The 25456-nt window shown below is 39.1% G+C and overlaps 1 protein-coding gene and 2 long non-coding RNA genes across 4 annotated transcripts in view; 2 read left to right on the plus strand and 1 right to left on the minus strand.

Annotated features, from left to right (window-relative positions):
• Positions 1-25456, plus strand: part of LOC309534535 (BEN domain-containing protein 5-like) — a 730363-nt gene that overhangs the window by 111719 nt on the left and 593188 nt on the right. The gene's annotated exons all lie outside the window — the stretch shown is intronic.
• LOC309534570 lies at positions 16944-21127 on the plus strand. The gene is made up of 2 exons (XR_014220783.1): positions 16944-18649; positions 20832-21127. It is a non-coding gene; the product is annotated as an uncharacterized lncRNA (long non-coding RNA).
• LOC309534579 overlaps positions 25039-25456 on the minus strand; it is a 59684-nt gene continuing 59266 nt past the window's right edge. Inside the window, exon 3 of the long non-coding RNA XR_014220796.1 lies at positions 25039-25134. This is a non-coding gene — a long non-coding RNA (uncharacterized lncRNA). The remainder of the gene's footprint in view (positions 25135-25456) is intronic.

Consider the following 25456-nt stretch of genomic DNA (forward strand, 5'->3'; position numbering starts at 1 on the left):
TTGAAGGATTTTAAAACATTATTAATTAATAGATATCCAATATTGGACTTCTCCATCTATCATAGTATGTCAATAGTTAAATAAAATATTTGAAAAATTATTATTATACCATCCTATATCCAGAGGTCTCAGGGAGGCTCACAGAATAAAATCAAAATATAAAAAACACAAAATAAACAATCTAAATAAAAACTATCCAATAACCCCCCAAAAAACACCCCCCCACACATTTTAAAAGGGCATAGGATGCCAATCAAATGCTGAAAAGCATTTCCCAAGTAACGCCCTCTGGGAATGACCATCCAAGTAGGACTGGAACCATTGCAAAGCAGTGCCACCCACACCGAGTTAGGACAGTCACTCCAGAAGGATACTATGGTTAATGGTATTGAAAGCTGCTGAGAGGTCGAGAAGAATTAACAGGGACATGTTTCCCTTCTCTCTCTCTCTCTCTCTCTCTCTCTCATCAGAGATCATCATACAGGGTGGCCAAAGCAGTTTCTGTGCCAAAACTGGGCCTAAACCCCGCTTGAAATGGATCCAGAAAACCAATTTCTTCCAAAAGCACATGGATCTGGACTGTGACCACTTGCTCCATAACCTTGCTCAGGAAAGGGAGATTAGCAACTGGCCAGAGGTTAGTTAGGTTTTCTGAATCCAGGGAAGGTTCCTTACGGAATGTTTTTACCACTGTCTCCTTCAAACAGGCAGGGACCACCCCCTCTTGTAAAAAGGCATTGATGACCTCCCTGGCCCAGCCAACTGTTCCCTCCCTGCTGATTTTTATCCAGTGTATTGTGTTTAAGTCCTCTAACAACAAATTATGCAAATATGAAGATGCTATTTTTTTTAGGTATAGAGAGGTCAGCCTCAGATATCTGAGATCTCAGAACCTTTGCTGTTTAATCATTTTTCATTATTGTTGTTTATCATGTAATATTTATTCTACATTTGGCCCAAATAAGGATGCATGTTTAACAGGAACAGCACAATTTCTTTCCTTTGCCTACTCAGGGGTATTACATAGAAAGCATTCTAACATTATACTATCAATAACCTTAGTCCTAAATTACAATGCCTTCCTCCTTTGCAGATCAAGATGTAATTTAGCATGGTTGCCAAGTCAGCCAAATCGTATTTGGGAAATGTCTAATAAGAATTGTTATTTGTTATGCATTTATTTAGTTTTGACACGAATTGACTGTCACCTACCTTCCTCCCTCTGAGCAGTTCACAGTTTTTCAAAAAAGCAGTAATATATAAGCTATCAAATAAATGTAAACAATAATATCTATAAACTAGTGTTGGGGAAACTAGTGTTGGCTGAACCCACAGGGGATTGAGCATTGAACCCCAATTTTCCCCCAACGCTAGCATTAAATTATTCCAAAACAGCATGAAAACCCAGCCAAGAATAATTTGATCCAAGGACTAAAAAATACCAAAGCATAATTTTAATAAACCTGGAATAATTAAAAGATCTTCACATAACACCTAAAATATTTTAAGTGCCATGTAATATTCAGTGGGGAGGGCATTCCATAACCAGGGTGCTACCACCAAAAAGGACCTCTACTTAGCCACCTGGCTCACCATACTTGGCAGGGGAAAATAGAACAGGATCTCTGATTAAGATCTCAATGTTGACAGATGTGCATAGGAGGAGATGATCTTTCAGGTAACCTAGCCTCAAGTCATTTAGAGCATTAAAGTTAATACTGACACTTTGAAATGGGCCCAGAAATTGGAAGCCAGTGCAAATAAAAGGTTGAATCTGGCTAGTGCTGTTGTGTTTTAATCAAAATTATTTGCATGTTTTTAATAGATCGTATAATTAATGTGTGTGTGTGTTTGTGTTTGTGTTTAGTTGTTGTTTTTATTGCCCCCCCCCCATGTTTTAGCTGTTCTTATTTTATCTAAGTTGCCTTGAGTCCCAGTCAGGGAAAAATGTGGGGCATAAATAAAAATTCTCCTCCTCCTCCTCCTCCTCCTCCTCCTCCTCCTCCTCCTCCTCCTTCGTTTTCTTCTTCTTCTTTCATACATTAAACCAGTAGTATGATTCAGTGGGGTTCCTTCAGTGGGGTAAAGGAATAACATTCAGGAGATCAAGTCTTCCAAGTGTTTATATAGAATTATTGAGTATTGAGACCAAGATATTCCATCCCTTCACTCATTGCTTCTTTGTTTTCTTTCTAATACACCATCTTCCTTAACTTCTTATACACCACTCAGTTTCTTCCTTCTCCCTCAATTCTACAGGCAAATCATGGTTCTCCCAATCATGCCATATGGGTTCACTGTCTAAGCTGAATGAGTGTAACGACTGAGGCAGTACCTGCACAGAAGCATGGATCGTATTGCAGTGCACGTGCATGGAGTCTGTCCAAAGCAGCACAATTGTAGGTCTTCGAATAATAGCCTACAGTTATGGATCAGATTTTTAATAGCCATTTTTTTTAATATAGGTTCTACTTAAACTCCCATCACTCCTATTTCAGTTATTCATGGTTTTCATTCAATTGTTCTTTTATGACAGTAATTTTGAGAAGGCTCTAATTATAGCTACTATTCTTCTTTTTCTTTTCTTTTTTTAAAGAAATGCCTAAATTCATACTCAAAGGGGCTTTGGAAGTGCACAAATGAGAATTAGTGATGTGATAAGCAGGCATCAAAAGCCTGCTGGGGCTTTTTCACTCACCAAATCTCAAATGAGAATTAGAATATTCAGATGCTAACTAGAGACCTGGGAAAGAAAATCAAATGAATAGGATTTTATATAAATAAAAGATAATAGAGATATTTAATTGTGTGGATCGATGCACTGTGTCAAGTTATGCCACATTTTATCTTTGTTTCAACAGAGCTGTGCTTTACTTGGAAACACTGTTTTTTATAGCGCAAGGAGACTGGAAAATAAAAACAAGGAAGTGCTAATAATAGAATGTGTAGGAGTTAAATTGGTGAAGGTGCTGCAGAGAACTGCTTTGTTTTAAAACACACACATACAAGCACACAGTTTCGACCCTTGTTATATTGTAAAATAGTTACATTATAACAAATTACACTAATAATGTATTTATTAATTAAAGCAGTACAGATTATAGAAACACAGTATATAAAAAGCCTGTTCTTTTCAAGCCTTGCTTTTCTTTTTCCTTTTTAAAACTTTTCAGTCTGCTGTATATTTTTAGTAGCTGCCTCATATTATTGTTAATGCTTTGATTTTATTGCATTAAAATAGATTAAAAAATAGTGGGGCAGTGATTCATGAGTGGCATTAATACACACACTTCATTTGAGTGGAAGTGTGCAGGGCATACCTGTCTGTGCTTCAAGATGAGAGAGCTGGCAGGGTCTCAAGGTAAAGTTAGCTGTGGTTGCAGAATGTCTAACCTCTTAAGGGCAAACTCATTACCCTTGCCATTTCTGCACAAGCCTTCTTAAGGACCAGATATGTCACTGCTGTAGCGATTTTCAAGGCTAAGAATTTGCTGTAGGATGCTTTAAATCCCTGCCTGATAAAACATTTAAAGACTTAGATGCTTTCTTTGCTTTTTTTTTTTTTTGCTTCTTTGCTCCCTATAAAAGCATTTGTCCAATTCCCATTATTTACTATCCCTGTAATCTTTTTAATGCATTTTATGTGTTAGCATCACTTTCTACAACAGTATGAACAACGCCCTGTTTGGAGTGGCCTTGGGGCCATACTACATACTACCTTAAGTGGGGCTAGTGGTGTCCTGGGGACAGGGTGCAGCAAATTTGCTTCAGGAGAAAATAACTTAGGGGAGGATTTTGGACAAAAAAACACAATCCTCATGGTGTGGTCCTGATTTGGAACACACACATACTCATCCTCAAAGCTGGAATTTAGGAATGAGGCATGGTGGGTCCTAATTGTGTTTTTAACATGCAGTATACTTTGTACCATCAATGTAGTCAGGATTTAGGGGAGGGGGCAGAACCAAGTTATCTGTGACACAATCGTTAGTTAAACATTTTTATTTTCTTGATGGGGGGGCAGCTCCCTCCCTGCGCCCCACTGGCTATGCACTCATCTTCTACGTTAAAATTGTTTTTAAAAGTTGAGTATGTTAATTAATGAAAGGAGAATACTGCTAAATGAAGTGCAAAAAACAATGTTCAATAAAAGGTCCTAAAATTAAGTAAAGGAAGAAAACTGGATAAAAATGAGCAATGTTTTTAGAAGTACTTAAAGGTGGTGCTGTGGTCTAAACCACTGAGCCTCTTGGGCTTGCCGATCAGAAGGTCGGCAGTTCGAATCCCTGCGACGGGGTGAGCTCCCGTTGCTCAGTCCCTGCTCCTGCCAACCTAGCAGTTTGAAAGCATGCAAAAAAGTGCAAGTAGATAAATAGGTACCGCTCCAGCAGGAAGGTAAACAGCGTTTCCGTGTGCTGCTCTGGTTTTGCCAGAAACAGCTTAGTCATGCTGGCCACATGACCCAGAAAAACTGTCTGCGGACAAACGCCGGCTCCCTTGGCCTGTAAAGCGAGATGAGTGATGCAACCCCAGAGTCGTCTGCGACTGGACTTAACTGTCAGGGGTCCTTTACCTTTACCCTTTTAAAGGTCATTACTTTCTCTGCCTGATGTATTTCCAAGTAAGAGGATTTCTCCCCTTCTCCCCACTATAGGGCATAATGTCTTCAGGCAAATGCCTGAATAGGGCTTGTGTTGAGTGGGATTTGTTTCTAAGTGGGTGTGCATAGGATTGCACAGTTAGCCATATAACTTTTTTCCTCCCTGCCTTTCCATATCACAAACATTTACACTCACATAATTGCTTATCTTTCTTTATCTTCTTTTTAGGTCAGTGACCTCTGCTTTTCTTATCCCATTACACTTAATTTCTCCCTAATAATAATAATAATAATAATAATTTATTATTTATACCCCGCCCATCTGACTGGGTTTCCCCAGCCACTCTGGGCGGCTCCCAACAGAGTATTAAAAACAGTCTCCCTTCATTGTTCTTTATGTTTGAAATGCTTTGTACTGAGAAAACCCATCGGATATTTTGTTTATTTCTCCCTTAGTAATTTATGTGAATTGCTTGCAAAATGGTTACATCATTTATGATTGCACTAGCAGGGCTTTTTATCCATATATTATAGGGCTTACCCCAATTCATTTTTGGTTTGTCTTGAGAAAAGTGGTTGCAATTCTCTATGGCAAATTTCTCTTAGATTTAGCTTATTAGAGAAAATAAACATTTTGTACATTCTCTTGTAACCATGAAAGTAGCTATTATGTAGACCGATATTATACTCAGCTGACTATCAAACAGAATTTGCAGTACTTGGTTGCTTACATATTAAAAGATTAAATCTGCAATACCTAAAATGTTGTGCTGATATCTTTGGACATAGTTTTCACTGGGACAGTTTGTTTGATGTCACAGCCTTAGGGTTATATCTGACTAAATCATACTTGGAGTAAACATGAGTAACCATCGTATGCAACTCTTAGTGTTAAATTAAACATAGGTCTTCATTCACAATTGCTGTGAAAGCTTCCTGTCAAGCAATCTGTGTGTACCAAATTATTATTTAAGTGTTCCTGCCCTATGTACTGATTTAAAAGCATGGAGCATTAGTATCACATAGCCCAGGGGGTAGCTCACACTAATGTGAAACTGTTCAGATGCTAAACTGGCACATGCTGAAGAGGCATTTAAGCATTATCCTTGCTAAATGGATTGCATGGACAGGGAAGAGGTTTTTGGTGGGAGTCATGGTGGGAGTAGCATCTTATGTGTCTCTTTGTTACATCAAGCAGGCAGTGGCCTAATTACAAAATCTTTAGCACTTCAAACACCTAGAATTCAATACATTAAGCAGCAGGTAGTGACAGACTGCTGCAGTGATCCAAGATGCGATCATCACTTACAAGCAACAAGGGCTTGAAGTTTAACTCTTGGCCACTTCTTTGAAAGTGTTAGTAATGTTGGGAGAAAAGGTCCACCCTGTCTAGTCTTGTCTATAATAATGCTTTTGTATAATCATATAGCTATATAATATAATTTGAAATCAATTCACTATTACTCACATATTTGCCATTGGGATACAGTAATGGCTTGCAAAATGTATTTCTTTGTAAGTAACCATACGCCTAAAACAGAAGGCTGCAATTTAAAAATAAATTATCATCAGTTGCCTGATGTGGGGAGTTGCTGCTATATAAACATTTTAAAATACAAATATTTTAGCGGTTGGGTTTATGGATGGTCTTAGTAGCCTGTCTTCTTATGCTTCAGAATGTTTTGGAAAATAAAAACACCTTTTATTCCAGGCAGAGGGCTCTATTGTTCATAATGCATTTTAAATGCACATGTAGTGTGCCTTCTACTACTTTTTACAATGAGACCCATGTGTAATTCAAAGGCTATCAGAGCCAATGACTGTAATCAGTGGTTCAGCCAAGCCTCACAACAGAAAAGGATATAATGGGGAACAAAATATATTGAAAACATGGTTATTACGTGCTTTCCACTGCCCCCCCCCCCGTGGCTAAAATTCACTTGCTAAAAGAGTTCCTCTTTGATTTATAGCGATTAGATACAATTTAAGTTGTTTGGGATTAAGGATTCCCCTTCCCCCCACTTCCTAGATTGACCTACCATTTGCCCATTCTAAAGGAAATGATAAGGATTTAATATTGCTCTCTTGCATATGACATGACAGCCTATATGCATTATGTGAATGATTAAAATTCACCCAGGTATACAATTTAAGACAGGGTAAGCTGACTTTTCCTGTGTACTATAATCATATGAAGACATTGTGCATACTTGGGAGCAGTGCCACAATGATAGAAGCTCAGTGCAACTTATAAGTTGGTGTCTTGAGCTAGCAACTGATGTGTGTTTGTGTGTGTGGGGGGGTGTTTGGGTGTAAAAGTATCTAAGTAACTGGTATCCCTGTAAAACAATTAAGAAGCTGGAATTTGAGAGGTGTCCATCTTCCAAGAGGGAAGGCATACATGCTGGGGCAGTTAAGAGGGCATGAGGGCTCCAAGGGAATTGTGGAGTAGTTTAACTGAAGAGTAGTTCAATTGACTATTTAATTACTATTAAATTGACTTATTTGTTTATTTAACAGCATTAAGGTGCATGTTGCATTACAGGGTACAAGAAGTTATATCTCTGCCTTGTGGAGCTTAAAATTTAAAAGAGTTCACTGGGTACACAACAGAGGAAGAGGAAGGAAGGAAGTTGAGGCAGAAACAAACGGAAAAAATATGTGATGGTTTTGTTTATATGTTGTTATAGGCTACCCCAATCTCTGCTGAGTTATGCAAAATTCTAGGGGTCTTGGCACTTTACTAGGTTGCATTTCCTTTGGAATGAGGCACAATGTAGACTGTGGTGTCTTTAAGATATATGGTTTCATTTACACATCTGAGTCTACTGTGCAGACAGGTCAGAACATTAACATCTCAAGAGGGAGTGCAGCATTAGATTCCAGAGTAGCCAGAATGCCACCTCAGTGTCTCTGACCCAGCTTGTCTCAGCCAGCCATTCCAAGAGTTCTGCCTTACCCCCACTTTCCAAGCCTCTTGCCATGATCTTCCCTGCAGACTACGTCACTGTCCACTGCCAACCTGGAACTCCCCCTCCCAGTTTACATCATCCAACGCTGAAATCCTAATCCCTGCTGTGGTCTCTGCTCAGCATTCCCTCATAGGAGGAGGGACTCACATTCCTCTGCTGCCCAACACAGGGTAACTGTTTTGCCCATTATCTTTCTTTGTACTACATGATTCTTCTCTCCAGCTCTTCTTCTCAGCCTGCATTTTTACACTGTTAACCTGTCTGGCACCCAGGTGAAGACACCCAGCATTTAGTAATTCCAAATATTTAGTAATCTTTGCCATTTGCTAATTATGGATGCCTTTGCACCCATGGACTCCACAACCAAGCATCAAGGGCAGCAAGGAACAAAGGACTGTGTCTTTTGAGAGAGAAGGAGGTGCTGAGGGTGGTGCTGCTGAAGCAGGGAAGGCTATGTGCAAATAAATATTGGTAATTTAAGAGCAGAGAGATAAAGGAAACAAGGCCATGGAGTGATTTGAAGGTAACATGGAGCTTGTGTTGAATTCTAGGAGTGCACAAGAAGTCAGTGTAGGAGTTTTATTGGAATAAAGTGTTCCAGTTTTATGTTTCGTTTATCTGTGTAAGCCACCTTGGGATTACTTTGACCAAAAAGGTGGCACACAATTTTTTACATACACACTTTACTAAGATTTTGTTAAATGCTCTCTTATGTAATGGTAATTCTTTTCTAGAGGCTTCTATCCTCCTCTTCCTTCTGTGGGAAGAGATGAATGCTTACTTCCCCCATTACTCTCCATGATGGAGGTGACCTAACAACCATTCTGTGCAGATCACAGCACAATGAGAAGCTAAGTCTCTGTCATTCCTCACCACTTTTCTGAAGTGTGGGGAGAAGAGGAATAATAGCTTAGCTGAACACCCATCTGCTCAAGACACAAATGAGCCTCTAGGACCTCTCAGAAAACAGACAGAAAACATCCCCATCCCCATAAAACATCTTACTAAAAAAGAAGAAGAAGAAAAGTAAAACTGTACTTTTCCCTTGCAGACTTTAGTATGTGGTAACTGAGCAACTGAAATTTCTGTGACAACATCCTGGGATTTTCTTTCCTCCATTACGAGACTGGTTATAATTTGCCACCAAACTACAGTTTTAGCTACAAAGCACACTTTCTAGCATCATTATCTGAAAGCTAATAGCCTAGTTCACAAAAAGGAGACCAGCGATATAAGTTTTCTTAGCCATTAAAGTGCTATTCGCAATCCTTTCAGAAATCACTATTTTATTTTCAGAGTGATACAATATTAATGCCTATCCGCAGAATGAAGAGAACTATCCCAATTCACACAGAAACTATTTGTTTCATTAAATCTATATTACATAACTATGTGGAGGAAGGAGATACACTAAGTTTCCATATCTACCTATACTACCTATGTCTACTTACTGGCATGCTCCTATTTATTTACTGGGTCTGACCTTGAAGAAAGTGGCCAGTGAGTTATCCAATATACACTGAAGTAAATTTGTTCTTAGATTCTTGAATCAAAGGAAATAGCTTCCTGCCTGGAAGGCACTCATAAGATTAATTATGAATGAAAGTAAGAGATTCAAATGGTTCCTCTCTCACATGGGAAAGGATTTATGCCACTGCTGAATAGTAAATGATAATTATTGACTGACTTCACAACTGAGGTCAAAATCTTGAATAATATAATCCTTTTTTTCAATCAACTATGCAAGGAAGTAGATGCTACCTTAATATTTCCTGAGAGACGTGATACAGCTAAATATTTCTGAGCCATATAAAAAGGTAGAAAGAATTGCAGAATTATCTAGGATACTTTGGGTTCATTCCTGCCTAATCAATTGTAATTTTGCAAGAATCACATGCCAAGGAGAGCAAAGTATGATTTATAGTTGTTTCTGTTTGACGATATGCAGGCAATTTGTTTGCTAGTGCACATGCTTTGTATTCAGAAGGTCTTAAATTCAATCCATGGAGAGTCACTACCAGTCAATGCAGACAGTACTGAGTTGGACGGATCAATGGTCTGATTCAGTGTTAGGCAGCTTTGTATGTCCCTATGTAATTATAATCCCATCTCCATCCATACCTCAGTTTCCCAACAACTTGAACATGTGATCTAAATGTGGTGCTTTCTTTGCATACTCTTTTGTTCTTTTCTTTATCCTCTCTGGTCTTATCCAGTCTGGTTTCCAACTTTTCTGAATAAAACTGTTGTTTACTCAGGTTTCCAGCTATCATCTTCTGAATATGGAATAGTTTTTACTAAAAGAACTAACCCCTTTTTGTTTTGGCAATCCTACTCAGGCATGTAATTTTAACATGTAATTTTATTATGTATAATCGTTTTTAAATTGTATTTTGTATTTATTTCTATTTTGATATAATTGTATGTCAACCTGCTTTTAATATTTGCTTTAATCTGTATCTAAAAAAATTGAAAATTTGTTTATTTTTATCTGTATTTTTAATGAATATTTTAAATTTGTTCTTTGTAAGCCACTTGGACGTTTTATATCAAGTGAGCAATATAAAAATGTAATTTAAAAATAAATGAAATAGTAAACTGTCTGTAGTCTGCGCCACTTCAGACAGCTGTAGGGGCTGCAATTGCACATACCGAATGTTCTTCATGCAAAAATAATAATGAAAACCTGACGCAGGAAGAGCTAGATTTCAGGGGAAAGGTAAGTGTCATGTTCTTATAAAATAAGTTCTTTTTAAAGTTGTCTCACTCACATGCAGCACAGATAATCAGTTGTTGGAAACAATCGTATCCAACTGAATCATTGCATGCACAAAGTGACTTCTGCAAGTGCAACAGAACTTCCCCTCCCTCTCCTCTTTTCACATGCCCCCCCCAAACTCCTGTGGGTTTCTTCCCAAGCAGATATGGGGACAGTGCGGGGGGGCATAGGGGGTGGGGAAGAAAGGGGAGGAAATACTGTGGGGCTTTTGGAAATTGCCCCGCACACAGAACAATTCAGTTCAGGGGTCCTCAAACTGGGGTCCACGGGCCAAATCTGCCCCGCCAGGGTCCTGAACCCAGCCCGGCCGGCAATTGCAGAGCCCGCTACTGTCTAATGGGTCTATGGCAAAAGGAAGTATGCCGTCCCGTGCACAAGTGCGACCACTGCATCTGGTGTCCGTTGATACCATGAGTGGTTGGTTCATTGGTTGGGGGGGGCAATGCATGCGCAAGAGGAGGGATGATGCAATCCTGCACACGTGCAGCAGGCGGGCTGGTGCTTTTGCGTTCTCATCTCTCTCGGAGAGGGGGGGAGAGGGGGGGGAAGGTTGGCCGCCCCCCGCTTTCTCTTTTCAGCCATTACGCTCCGAGGCGGGACAGGGAAGTGGCTGTTTTGGGGCCGGGGAGCCTCATTCCACCGCCCAGCAGAGCAGGTGGGAGGAGGCCCCGCCTTGGGATTGAGACTGGCAGCTGCTGAGGCATCTCTCCTCCAACCTCCTTGGTCGGAGGTCAGCCAGCAGTTGCAGGAAAAACCAGCAGTTGCATTCCCAAACAAAACATATGGGGATTTACTAGAAATGTTGCAAAAGGAGTTTCAAATCAGATTTAAAGAGCTTCATCTCCATGAACCGGACACACAGCTTTTCTGGAACCCATGTTCTGTTGATATTGAAATTGTTGATCCGATTTACCAAATGGAATTGGCTGAACTACAGAATTTTGACTCTCTGAAAGACGCATTCAAATCAAGCAGCCTCACTAATTTCTATGCATCTCTTCGCTCTTGAGACATAATCTCAATTCTTAATCTCAGGAACCATGCACTCAAAATCGCAACCATCTTTGGCAGCACCTATGTCTGTGAATAGACTTTCCCCCAAATGAAACATCTGAAATCTCCAACCACATCCAGACTAACTGGTGAACACTTGCATCACTTGCCACAACTAGCAGTGACAAATATGGAACCGGATATTGACCATCTCATTTGCCAAAAGCAGGCATATACTTCCGATTGAAATACTTATAAGTTTATGTTGATTAAAATCGTTTTTCCAATTTAAATATTGTATTGTTTTTCCTGTTTTTTGTGCACCACAAATAAAATATGTGCAGTGTGCATAGGAATTCGTTCATATTTTTTTCAAACTATAATCCAGCCCCCAACAGTGTCTTGAGGGACAGTGAACTGGCCCCTTTGTAAAGAGTTTGAGGACCCCTGATTTAGTTGGATACAACCCATTGTTTGTACAAGCGGGGCTGGCAAACAAATGTGTGAAGGTTTTTAGCCACTCCGCTCCACTCCCCCCCTTGTTTTATGCCCTCCCCAATATTCAGTCAGCATTCTATGCCAGCTGAACATGCTCTCTGTTTTTAGGGGATGGGGTACATTCTTTGGGATTTTCTTTTACTTTTTGCTACTTCCAGAAACCTTGGGGTTCCCCCAAGCTTGCTGCTACCTTCATCTTGTGGGTGGTGCCATTTTAGGTACAGAGGGACCAGTACTCAGAGAAATTAGCTCTCTGTTAGTGAAGTATACACGATGAATCTACTTACTTCACATTGCCAACTCTCCATTAAGAACAACTTTTTGACATAATATTATTTAATTTAACTGCTTTCAGTGGGCAATAGTTCTCTGATCCCAGTCACCAGAAATATTGTTAATAGCTGCTTCTACTGATATGTTTTTGGTCTGTGGTCAGAGAGCTTCACTTTTTTGGTGGTGGTGGGAGACCTAAAGCATTCTGAAATGATACTGAAAATCATTTGCTGAGCGATAAGAATTTTTCCTATCTATAGCCTGCCCATATAGAAAATTCTGTAATTGTACTAGACATACTTTGGAAACTTTCCCAGAGGAATAATAGATAAGTTAACAGAGCACTTTTTAATTCTGCAAAGTGCACTCTTCCTTATAATTTACTTAATATAAAAAATTAATGTACTGCAGTTTACTGAACAAATTGCATTTAAAGTATTTTAGAGTTAGCAAGGGAGTTCTGCTTTGGTGCCCAGTTGGACTTTATGATTTGATTATCCAGATAACAACAAGCAGTAACAGAGTTCTCTCAATAAGTGGGTATGGAGATGGTCTCTCAGTGATGTTACTACTAAAGCAGAATTAGAATCCATAAAAGCAGGAAGAAAATTGTGCATGTCATGTGTGATTTCACACACTTTGGCTTAGATTCCTAAGGGAAATTCCATATGATGAAAGTCTTTTAGAGATATTCCCTTTGTTACCTCCTTCCTCATCCTGGGACCAGATTTGAGGGAGGGGTTTCAACAGTAGTAATATATATAGTTTCATGCAGAGTGTGATATTCCAGTTCAGCCCCTGGCATCTCCATCTAAAATGCTCCCAGGTACCACAGCAGGCTAGGGGAGACCTCAGCCAGAGATTTTGAAACACCACTGACAATCAGTTAATGTATAGGCTAAGTAGATCAGTGGGTGGAATTGGTATTAGACAGTTTCAAATATTTAAATAAATGGCTCAGTGATTAGGCACTTTGACAATGTTTAAGAAGGGGAAAGTACTGTAGATTGTTGCATTATGAATGGATGAACCAGTTTTTTCCACAGATAATAACTATATTACTTAATACTTCATTCAGTGAGTATACTAGTATAATGTTGAATTTACTCCAGGGCAATGTTTCCCAACCTGTGGGCCATATTCCAAGGCGGGTTATGAAGCCTGTCTAAATGGCTCACAGGCTTTAGAAGTAAACCCCAAATAATTATTGGTTACAATCCTTAACTGGTATGATAAATACCAACTTTGTTTTGTTGGCATATTATAAAGCTGTATTGACACTTGTAACTGATCATCAAAAAGTCTGAATTTTAACATTTGCAAACTGCTCTCTGGAGGCTGGCAGCAGAGCTGGTAACAGTTCACCGCAAGTTGCTTACCATCAGAACTGAGCTGTAATAGTAATTCAGAACAACACCCTGTACCAGCACCTTGTGGTGAACCATCACTGGATCTGCCAACAAGATTAGTTAATAGTTAAGCCAAGGGTGATAGAGGTTTGCTTAGTTGAAATAAGGAATAATATATCAACATTACATATCAATAATTATGTGAGACTATCTCTGACAACCATCAAATCCTGCATTGACTTCCCTATTGGCAAAATACAAGTTCAGGCACCCCATTGATACTTGATAAAATGACTTTATCATGAATTAAACTATAAAAGATAGCCACAGTTAATTATATCTAACACTGCTCATTTAAGCATTTGTTTTTAGAATACATTGTTATAGCTTATGAAGCAATATCCTGCAGTCATATGGTTGGTGTACTTACATTCCCATAAACAAAACTGTGAATAACTTTGTAAGTACTATAAATATTTCAACAAATTCCACATGAATAGGGATGTTAAGTATTTTTTTGTTTGGATGCCTCATGTAATGGCTGTGAAATAGGCAAACACGTAGTTAAAAATTAAATGCAATGTCTACCAGAGACCCATGTTCCAAAATTCATGTGTCAATAAAGTGATGAATCATCATACCAAGTACATCTGGACTTGTGGGTCACCATCAAAAAAAGTTGGGAACTATTGCTGTACAGAATGCCTTTGACAAAATAATTATTGGTGTTTGTGGCATTTGTCAAGTGTAAAAGGCCTCTACAAAGTACATGTGTGTCTTCGTTGACACTCAAATAACAGCAGTTCCATGTACAGACAGTTGTTTCAGTGTCTGTCATTTCCACTCCTAGTCACATAGCCTCCATCCTACATCAGACCTGTTCCTAATGCACTTGCCCTAACCTGGTGGTTTAAGCATAACTGTAGGCCAAGAGCCCAACTTTGTATCCTCTCTTTCCCTCATATTTTATTCCCTTCCTTTCACTTGTCATTCATTCTCTGGCATCATTGATGTATAGAAATAGGTATTTGCACTTACCTCATTAACTGTAATAGATGGCCAAGGGATATTTAGGCTGTTAAACCTTTAGGAAAGTCCTGTGCACATTTGCAGCACAGGGTTCTCTCCTGCAGATTCCCAGCTTGGCAGCATTTCGAGGAATGTGCATGACCTCACATGTTACTGTCTGGTCCCATAGGCATGTCAGGAAGTTCTGCCACACTGGAGAGCCTCAGGCCACTTGAGCACTCATGGGGTTTTTCTAAAGTTCCAAGAGCCATAAAGACCTCTCAGTCACTTCATACACTTAATTGGCTAATTAACTCATATTAAATAAGTTAATTAATCTACAGTTAATAAGGCAAGCACAAACCTACCCTCTTCAAGGACATCTTCAATATCCCCCCATCCCAGTCCTGATCCAAAGGAAATTGATTGCCTTAGCAAGATGTAAATCAGTAGGCCTAGAGTTTCGGAACAGGGCTTATTCACAATTGCTATTTGTTGCGCTTCAGCTTTAAAGAGTGGGTTTTTGTGGGGAAAGCTCTGGGGTGGAAAAAAAGGTGCTCAGGCAGGAAACTTTAAAGCACAGCCCTGTGCCTGGAACCTGCAGGGCAAAAGCTAAGTGTGGATAAGCCCTAAGGCAAAGAGAGGTTATGGGTCCTTGTCCAAGGTGCTGAATGCTTGTTCAGGACTGTAGTTAGCAGTCCTGCAGCTGAGGCAGAAGATAAAACTTGTCAGCTGAGTTTTGCAGCAATTTGCAGAGCTATACAGTCTAGTTTGGGTAGTCAGGATGGAAGACCCACCCCTGAGTGTTGCAACTGGCCATTTTCTAATAGTTCTTGACTGTTTTCTAGGCTCTGGCAACTGGTTTGAGGGACACTCATCAATGTTTTTTTTTTTTTTATCCTCCAAGACAAGGAGTCTATGACCGAGTTATAGAATCATTGAGTTGGAAGGTGCCCTGAGGATCATCTACATATTATTAATATTAATATTTCATATTCCACCCTTTCTACCAAAGGAGTTCAGTGGCATAGATTTTTCCTCAGACTTCAAGAGACAAGATGCAGGCTTTTTTTTTTGTCAGTGGATCCACATGGGAAGGACAGCAGAGTGGATTCATCTTCTCAGGGCTGCCATCATAGGATTCTGTAGCTGAAGAATTCCTGTTTGGGGACCACGACCACACCTTTCAAATGGGTGAAAAACATTAGTTGAAAGATTTGGCTGTGCACTAGTTTCGTGAGTGTTCCTATTATCAGGTCCCAAACATGGTGCATTGGGGCTGTCTTCTCCTGAACACCCCATCTGCCATTCACAAGCCTGGCAGTTATGGGAATAACTTAAAACTGCTAAATGTCTGTTCCATAAGTGGTAGTTATCTGGGCATGGCTCCATAGACTAATAGGTTTTGCTTTCAGAATGGGATGTGGTTTGTCCTAGTTTTCAGCAAGCCTAAATGGTCTCTGTCTACCTAGGTATGCCTGAGCTCTCCACAATCTTGATGTGAAATGTGTGTTCCAGAATCAAATTTAAATGTTATAACTGTTTTTTGCATGTATGGGTTCTTCGTGATGAAAATTCTTGATTCAAATTAGATGCATTTATTATTTTTATTGTTTTTCAGCACATGTGCTGATTGAGCAGTGTACATTTGATTTCCAGAGGGCGAGTATAGCAGCCTTTACCAAATAAATCGCTGCACCAGGTTTAAAAATGGTTTTAGCTGTCCTCCAATGAGGAGCAGGATGGATAGCACTGAAGTGGGGCAAATTGCTTAAAATTCTTAAAAGTGACATTTTTGTCTCCGTTCTGTTCATAAAAGTTCAGGGTAGTGTGATGCAATTTTGCTGATATGGTAAAAGTTTGACAACCTGCTGGTTTCATAGAATGCATCATTAATATACATTAAATTCTTCTGAAATGCATTTTAAACACTTTCTCTCTTTTCTATACAGCTGCTTACTAACTGCAATGCATCCTTCTTTGCCCTCCTCCTTCCTTCCCTAGCCAATATTTTTCTCACTTATCTCCATTGGGAAATTAATATTTCTCAACTTCTGTACATTGAAGACAGCGCTCTGAAAAAAGACTTTCAGATGTTTAGAAATGTCACCCATTGCAAGAGCCTTTTGAATTAATATCTACGTAAAAGGTGGTGGAGTGAAGGGTGAACAGATTGGAGAGATCACAGCCCAGTAAATTCTAAAAACCTGTTCTCCCTTTGTTTTAATGGAAATTTCAAAGACTGGATAGCAGATCAACTGTGAGATAAATGTGAGGTGTGAGCTAGCTCAGTCTCTCCCCCACCCCATCCGTGCTTTTCTGCACATCTTCTGTACATTATTCAGGTACCATTGCAGAGAAGCCTCTTATCAAATTTATGCTTACAGTTGAAAATGACACACCTGCCCAGTATCTATGGTAACAAAGGTTCTATTCAGTCTCAGCTTTCTTATTCCTCTTTCATTAAAAAAAAATCTCCAGAAATAGTAGCATTTAATAGCAGTTTTAAATTTGTTTTCATTTTTTAAAAAAAGTATTGCCATTTCTTAGTATCACTTCAAAAAGGATGGGATAATCTTTTCACTTAGAAGCATTTCAGTGCTGCTTAAAGAAGTTTGCATTTATCATCTAGATTGTTACAAAACAGAAATGTGCTCAGACATGCTCACCAATGCAAAACCTAGAGAATAAACCAAAATCTTTATAGGCCACCATCATAAAAAATCCATTAGAAATTGAACTTTTCTGCATAGTAGAAGCAACTTGAGTTGCTGCGAAATTTTGCCAACAGCAAATTTGCAAGGTAAAATTGGAGATTTCAGCTTAGGCAGGGAATTTCAAGGAATGTAAAGGGTTGTTTTTAAATACAGTGTAAACTTTTATGGGGAATTCTGATAAACCTTGGTAGGTGCAAGCTATCATTGCAATACTAGCTTCTGATGAACAGTGCAGTTACATTTATATTCCGCTCATGGTTTTCCAAAGGGCATCTGGTTGGCCACAGTGGGGAAAGAATGCTGGACTAGATGGGGCTTTGGTTTTGTCCAGCTGGGCTTTTCTTATGTGTCTCTCTCTTGCGAGTCAGGAAGTAATCCTAAAAACAGTTCCGTGGCAAAAACTGTAATTGTGTTGTTATTGTTCTTTTTTTGCAATACACTCTTTTCAAGGATTTTTGTTATAAAGCTTAATATTCTTTAGTTCTGTAGTGATTTTTTACCAGAAACAAAAGCTTTTAAATGGTTTCATGTGTGTTCCAAAAGGGAAGCAGATATAAAATATTAGGGCAAAACAGAAACCTAAAGCATAACCTTATGATGATGGAGAGTGCGTCTGTCTTTGCTGTACATAGCTCCATTTCCATTAAATAACTGCAATTCTTGTTCTTCAGTAAACCCATTTCTTGGCACAGTCCTTGAGCGCAGAGTTAGAGCCAGGGGAAATAATGTCATATACTGATTCCTCCTGATGATATAAGAGTCCTTGTAACTTTGCCTAGAATCTTTTTTTAAGGGGGGATGTAAATGGTCAGTTATCAATTTGCACCCCTGAGGTGTGGCATAATAGTTGTTCCAAGAAGTTATTTATTTATTTTATTTGTAAGTGCCTCAAAGTAACATACTTTAAAACCAATTAAAACAAATTCAGCCAGTAAAAGTCTTAAACGACATCTATACTGATAAAAGATGAGTCTTACTGATGTTGCCCAATATTATCCCTCTCACCTGTTACTTGAAGGGGGTTAATTCCTCACTTTAACAAAATGGTCTTTAGGCCAGATAAGGTCCTTGTCCACAACATGATTTTTTTTCTTCCATAGTGATCAGGAAATAATTTTACCCTCATTCTTAGCTAATTCTACTCATCCTCAAGAACACTGTTGGTATACCTTATATATTTGTAGAGCACTTTGCTTTTATTCAGTTTGCAGGAAGTCTGGGGTCCATTTATTTGTTTGGATGCAAATGTATTGGAAACAAATTCTCTAAAACAGGGATGTCCAGCAGGTCGATCGGGATTGAGTGGTCGATCCCCAGGAGGTTGCAGTTGATCGCTGTTGATCACGGGTTCATTTTCCTTTGCTTTTACCTAAGAGCACCCGGCCCCGCCCCCTCTTCCCTGCCTGGATTTTCTCCTGATATCTGTAACGGAAGACAGAGTTTTTCACAGTGCTGATTTGGTGAGCGACTAATCCTGTCCCCCTTAAAAGTCCCCCCCCAAAACTGAACCCCCCCAACAAAATGGGCATAAAATGGGGCATTCCTCCTCTTTAAAAAAAGCTCAGCAACTTTGACCCAGATTTTAATTCTGAAAGTAGATTGCAGTCCCTTAGGAGTTGGCCACCCCTGCTCTAAAACTACCATTTCTAGCTGGTTAAATCAGTGCATGTTTCAGATAGCATAGGCAACCAGCTGCCAGGAAGTTACAACCCATAACAGGAAAGCCATCCAGAAGACTTGGAGAACAGAAATTCATGGTACAGTGGTGCCTCGCAAGACGAAAAGAATTCATTCCGCGTGTCTTTTCATCTTGCAATGTTTTTCGTCTTGCGAAGCACGGTCCGTCGCAACTGCGCCTCTTCAAGCAGCTTTTTTAAAAAAGCACAAGACGTTTTCATCTTGCGAAGCAAGCCCATAGGGAAATTCGTCTAGCGAAGCAACGCAAAAACGGAAAACCCTTTCGTCTAGCAAGTTTTTCGTCTTGCGAGGCATTCGTCTTGCAGGGCACCACTGTAAAGCAATTTCCATCTTGGGAACAACTGCAGTAATTTTTTTTCAAATTCTATCCTCATTTTCTGTTTTGTTTTTAGCAAGAATAATGGTACCTTGTCCACATTAAACACAATGGGAGTCCTTGCCCATGACTTCATTGGATACTAAAATGAAAGTTATATTATAAACCAGAGGAAGCTTTTGTGTGGCGTTGTACTGTGAACAGCTGTTTAGATTGAAGATAATTTAGGTCAACTGTTCTGTGGTGGGTTTTTGTGTGTTTGTTTGTTTGTTTCTTGGTATTGCAACACTTTTCCCCCACTGCAGAAATTTGTCAGAGAAATGTATAATCTGTAAGTAAAAGTGTTATTTTGTTTGTTTGTCAAATTACACGTTATGCTTAGCTATAATATTTCTTCGTAAAATTAACTTGAAGAAATACAATTAATTCTGTTTGGAAAATCCCCTAGGAAAAAGCTGTACACAGTTAACTATGATTTTTGATGAAGGTGACATCCTTATCAAATTCTGTTATTGCACACTATATTAAATGTCTGCAGATTTATAGGTAGGTGTTTCAAATATTTTAATTATCACCCTTAAAGTGAAGAATACTACAAACCTACAGTTCCATAAATATGGAGCTTGTTCTGATGTATTCGTTTTGACATTGTTCTTTACTTAATAATCATAATAGCACATTTGTGATCAAAAGAAAGTTAAAGCTCCTGGTGTTACTTTATTTTTTAATTGTTGGCTCACATTCTTCTAAGACACGTTTTGCTTTGGTCCTTTGTTTATCTTGTTCATCCCTATTTTTCCATCCTAGGCACTAAAAGGCTATTTATATAAATCTGAGCATGCTTTCAGAGCATAGACTAAAAGCAATTTTGAACTTAAAATAATTTATCGCTTTGACACTGACCTAGTTCACATGTAACATAAAGCTGAAATATGCCTTGGGGCAAATGAGCAACTTGTGTGCATTCCTGGAGTGAATATCATGACCAAAGTGCTTCTTTCCTAATCCTGCTCCTGCTATGTTATCCTGGACTAAGTGAAAGTTTGGCTTCGCATGGCATATGAACCCAGGTTCATGGTTTCTCTCACTCTGGACGAGGTTTGTTCTTGGCTTAATGTGTGTGGTTTATTGAAGGGAGACAAATCACAAGAAAAAAACTGAACCATTGTAGAACTGTGCTCCAAGCCCCATGGAAGTCAAACAAGGAACTGTAGCCACCTTGGAGGTTGTATCAACAGAACAGGGAGTGCGGGACATAAAGATTTTGTTAACTAAATAATATTACTTCGAGGAAGTATGAGGAAACAGGAAAAGGCACTTCTGTTGAGGAGCAGAGGATCTATGGTTGTTTCTCAGTAGCCATCTCAGTTCAAGAAAAATGTAAATGGCAAACCTTCACATATGAAAACAACAACTGCATGATAATGACATTATAAAATGAACATGAACAATATGCTAATAAGGATGGTATGAGCAATAATATTGGAGGTGTAAAAGTTATTTAACTACATATTATGAAAAATAAAAATTCACATCGGCACTTAAATGACTGAAAGTGCACATGCTTCAACAATGTACAAAAATACACAACCTTGTTTTTCTTCTTCTTTCCTTTGCTTTGCCAGCAGACCTTCTTTCACCATGGGAAGAGAGGAGGAGACTGGGCAGCACAGACAGAAGGCACACCACCAAATTGATACTCTGGAGGAGCTAAGCAAAGGATCTGGCTGTTAGGATGGGCTAAGTGGAATGGACATTTGTTTCTGAAGAAAGAATGTCAAAAGATAATTCCTTATTTTTGCTAAAGGGAAGCACAACTTTTGTTGGCCAACTTTTGGCTGAAATGATAAGCATATTACAGATGTTTACTTTCTCTTTTTTGTTTTCATGGGCAAAAATAAAGGTCTCTCCTGTTGATATTCTTCATTTTCTCATGTGGTTATTTTTAAAACTAACATACAATAAAAAAATAGACAAACAATGTCTATTTGTGGAAATCTTCATGGGACACAGCTTCTTCAATGTCTTTTTCCTCATGATTCTGTTCATGCTATTCTACACCTGAGACCTCTTCCAAACCCTACTCTTCCTCCTGCATTACAGGTGAGAAAAGAGACTGGGCATTTTATTTTTATTTATTTATCTATTAAATTTCTATAACACCCTTCATCCGAGGATCACAGGGCAGCTTACAACATAAAACCACAAAATTTTATAACATAGTAACAAACAAGCAAAATAATGCCCTCACCACCAGTTTAAAAGGCCATATGTTGCTTAATTAGCCAGAGGCTTAGGAGAAGAGAAATGTTTTTGCCTGGCACCTAAAGATTTGCAATGAAGGTGACAGGCTTGCCTCAGGGTCATGTCATGCTACTATTTCTTGTAAAAGCAAGCATCTCAACATTTGAAGGCAACAGACAAGTTTTCCTGATACCAACAACAAACCCAACTTCCAAACAGCCTCTCTGAAGAAAGTCTTGCTGGTAGGCAAGACAAATGGTAAATTTATAAAGACGTTGAGCTGGCTTATTATCATTATTTTAAAACTTTTAAACTCCAGCATATCCAGATATTCTACAGCTCCATTTCAAGTACCTTACCATTGAATAGACCTTTCGCTTTTCCCTCCAAACCAGAGTGTAAAAGGTCAGAGACTTCAAACTGTGTCACCCCACTCCACTCTTTTCAGGCTTCCTGGGACTTCTTTTTTCATTTTCATAACTGCATTTTCAAGATTTCTTGTCAAGAGAGATAATATACGTAGTCCTTTATCCTTCTTGCTTTTCCTACAATGTCTCCAGGTGAGCAGACATCAAGGATGGTCTCTGAAGGATAAGGGATGGGTCAAGAAATGCAGCTGTGCAGTAGCTCAGACTCAGTCTGATTTATTGAAGGTGTTTTTGTTGAGGGTGTATGTAAGCAGTTTATTAAGGCTCACATCTTTGTTGACCACCTCAAGCCTTGCAGCACTCTTACCTTGTGCCCACTCACTGTCAGGAGCAAAGTAATTTTCCCCACTGCTGTGCCGTCTCAAATAACATAGCTGGCTGATCAGCACACATGCTCTAATTATGGCTTGGATCTTCATATATGCTACATGAAGGAAATTTATGGAAGGAAAGTTTTGTATCCTTTTCTAGATCCAGCAAAACCCCTATTCCCAGAAAGCTGCTCTGAACAGTTGGTTAGGTCTTCCTCAACAATGTTGGATGGGGTGTAGGAAGCTGTTGGGGGATAGATAGAGTTATCCAAAATTGGACTTGGGTCCTAATGATAATTAAACTCTCAGGCAGCCTCTTACACCTCATTTCAGAACTACCCTTTGACTTCCTGGGGTGGCCTTTTAAGGGGTCACAGGGAGCTACAGGGAAACAAGAGATTGAAAACTTTTATTCCTTCCTTAAGTTACCTTATCCATTCCTGTACCTGCTTTTTTCTTGCATTATTTGTTACTTGCTAGATGCTGGCTGTGAGCCTCCCAATCATATAAAATTATCGTTCCAATGGGTAGTTTTGTCTTGTAGCATTTCAGAGTAAGGCAAGTTCATGCTGTTCTGCAAGTGCTTTGGGTCCTATGGTGCTTTTGCAGACCATCTGAACTGGGCACAGAGGTTACTTGCTGTTGTGATACTGTGCCTAGTTCTGCACCAGCTGTCCTAAGGAAGGGGTTCGCTGCTGGGTTTATGCGGTACAAGATGTGGCATCTGTTGAAGACCTAGATCCTGAAGTATATTGTCACTTGGCTATAATGTAACCCAACTATTGTCAGTCATTTTCAAATTATCAAATGACTTCCAGCGTGTCCTGCTATGTTAGTCCTTGGAAAAGTTGACAGGGACAAGACTGCTTCCTCACCTACAATCCTTGAACCATGATCTGAGTCCATGTTTATGACCACTGACTAAATTCACTATTTGTGGGCTGGTCTACATGTAAGCTGTGATCTGCACCTCATTGGTCTTCAATCAGGTCTTCAAGCCACCACAAAGGACAGTTTAGCGCAGTTTTCCTGGAAAGGTAACAATGGGGAAATACCTTCAAGGAAGATAGTGATAAACCATGAAAGTCAGAAACCTTCTCCTTCAATATACAAGCATGGGAGAATATCCACTGCATTGGAAGCATAGTGCATTGAGAATCTTCACTTTCCTGTCAAGTGGTTGCCACTCTCATGGCTGTTTCCAGTCTACCAATTTCTCCTGGTTATTGATATGTGGCTTTTTTCTCCTTTATCAGCTGAACATAGCCCTCAGGCATTGACCAGCAAATATAAAGGCATCAAAACCACCAACCAACAGATAACAGCAAATATAAAGAAGAAACTATAACACAACTGCAAGAAAGGAGCATTAAAATACATCATAATTTATCAGTGGCTGTTAAATCAGCTGGACAAAACTACTCAAGTTACACCTTCAAAGGTTAATCGAAAGACAGTATTTTAGTATTTTAAAAGTAAACACTTTGAACTTCAAACTAATCGAAGTTTTCAACAGACTTCAAAGGCAGCCTCATCAACTCCAGCCTGGAGGTTGCCAAGACCTGAATGCCAGTGACCAATCTGACCTTCTCCAGGAGCAGCCACAGACTCACCAGTTTATGTTGCTGAAAGGCATTCCTTGTGATACATGCCAGCCAGGTTTCGGGAACAGAGCTTAGGTCTAGGAGCAGCTCAAGAGTGTATATGGGAATACAACCTTCTACTGAACCTTCATTTTCTCCTGTGTTAACTGGAAGAACTGTCGTCAACATCTCCATTTTGTCTGGATCGAACCTTACTCATTCAGCTCCTCCCTGATTCCAAACTCTTGCAATTTCAAAATTGCAGTAAGTATAAAACTCAGAAGTTCTGAACAGAACTCCACAAGCTGCACTAAAATAGAGCATGGTCTGTTGTAAATAGGATTTAATAAACCGAGATGTCAACAATTCAAAGTTAGACTGTCTAAACTTCTTTTGAGGGCAAGATGTTGGTGCTCATAATGCACAGCCTTAGAACATTAGCAGTATCGTTGCAAAGAAAGGATTTTCTCTAGTTTCCTGTAAATGTTTTGCTACCTACTGTATACATATGCCCTTCTCTATCCAGATACGCTCACTTAAAACCTATTTAACTGAGTACGTGATTGCAAACCTTAGGTTATACTGTCATGAACTCAAAATTATATGCTGCTGCTAGCTTTTAATAATAGCTGTTATATGAATCTCAACTAATATTGTGTGTGTAAATGTATTGTTTCGTCTTTCTTCAGCTCTCCTTCATTCACCATATGTTTTTTCAGGCAGACTTGCACAGATAAGATCACTTTCATTCTCCCTTTCTAAGCATTCTTAAAACAGTACGATTGTTGTCATAGTGATACTGTAATATCATGAGAATGGGGATGAGTATTGTAGGAGGAGGAAGAAAGGAAGTGACTGACTTGTATTTAAATGCATACACAAACAGGATAACTGACAATTTCTAAATAAAGTAAGATAACTTATGAACACATTAATGGTAAATTAATGTTTGATTAAATGTGGTTTTAATTTTTTCTCTTGTGAGAAAATTATTCTCTAGATAAAATGACATAAATCCTTATCTCTATGTGAAGACAGTGCAGTAATTTCCAATTAGAAGCACGCATGAGCTGCAGACAAACTCAGAAGCTTCTATAATGCCTTGTTAAATCTCTTCCACAGTAGTTATAGGTGTAATATCAATAGAGATAACATTTACAGGGTTAAAGGGTAAAGCAGGAAGCAGCTGGTTTATGTTTGGTAAATGCAGCCACAACAGTTGGGATCTATAGAGACATGCAATTCCTTCTGCCCATGAGCCAGAACTTCCTCATTTTTTGACTGCATCAGAGATGGCTGAATGTCACCTCTGAAACCTTATTGTTATCTTGCAAAGTTCCTTGAGCAATCTTTTGGATCCCCACCCTAAAAAAAGAAATAAAGGTCATTTAATTTTCATTGTAGAACATCTGCTGTTAATTCAAAATTAGGTACAAAATATTTCAGGGGCTATACATGTAGGGGTTTCATAGCCAAGTACAGTGGTACCTCGGGTTAAGAACTTAATTTGTTCTGAAGGTCCGTTCTTAACCTGAAACTGTTCTTAACCTGAGGTATCACTTTAGCTAATGGGGCCTCCTGCTGCTGCTGCGCCGCCAGAGCACGATTTCTGTTCTCATCCTGAAGCAAAGTTCTTAGCCCGAGGTACTATTTCTGGGTTAGTGGAGTCTGTAACCAAAAGCCTCTG

This window comes from Podarcis vaucheri (genome assembly GCF_965113315.1).
Source record: "Podarcis vaucheri genome assembly, chromosome: 6".
NCBI classification, from domain to species: domain Eukaryota; kingdom Metazoa; phylum Chordata; class Lepidosauria; order Squamata; family Lacertidae; genus Podarcis; species Podarcis vaucheri.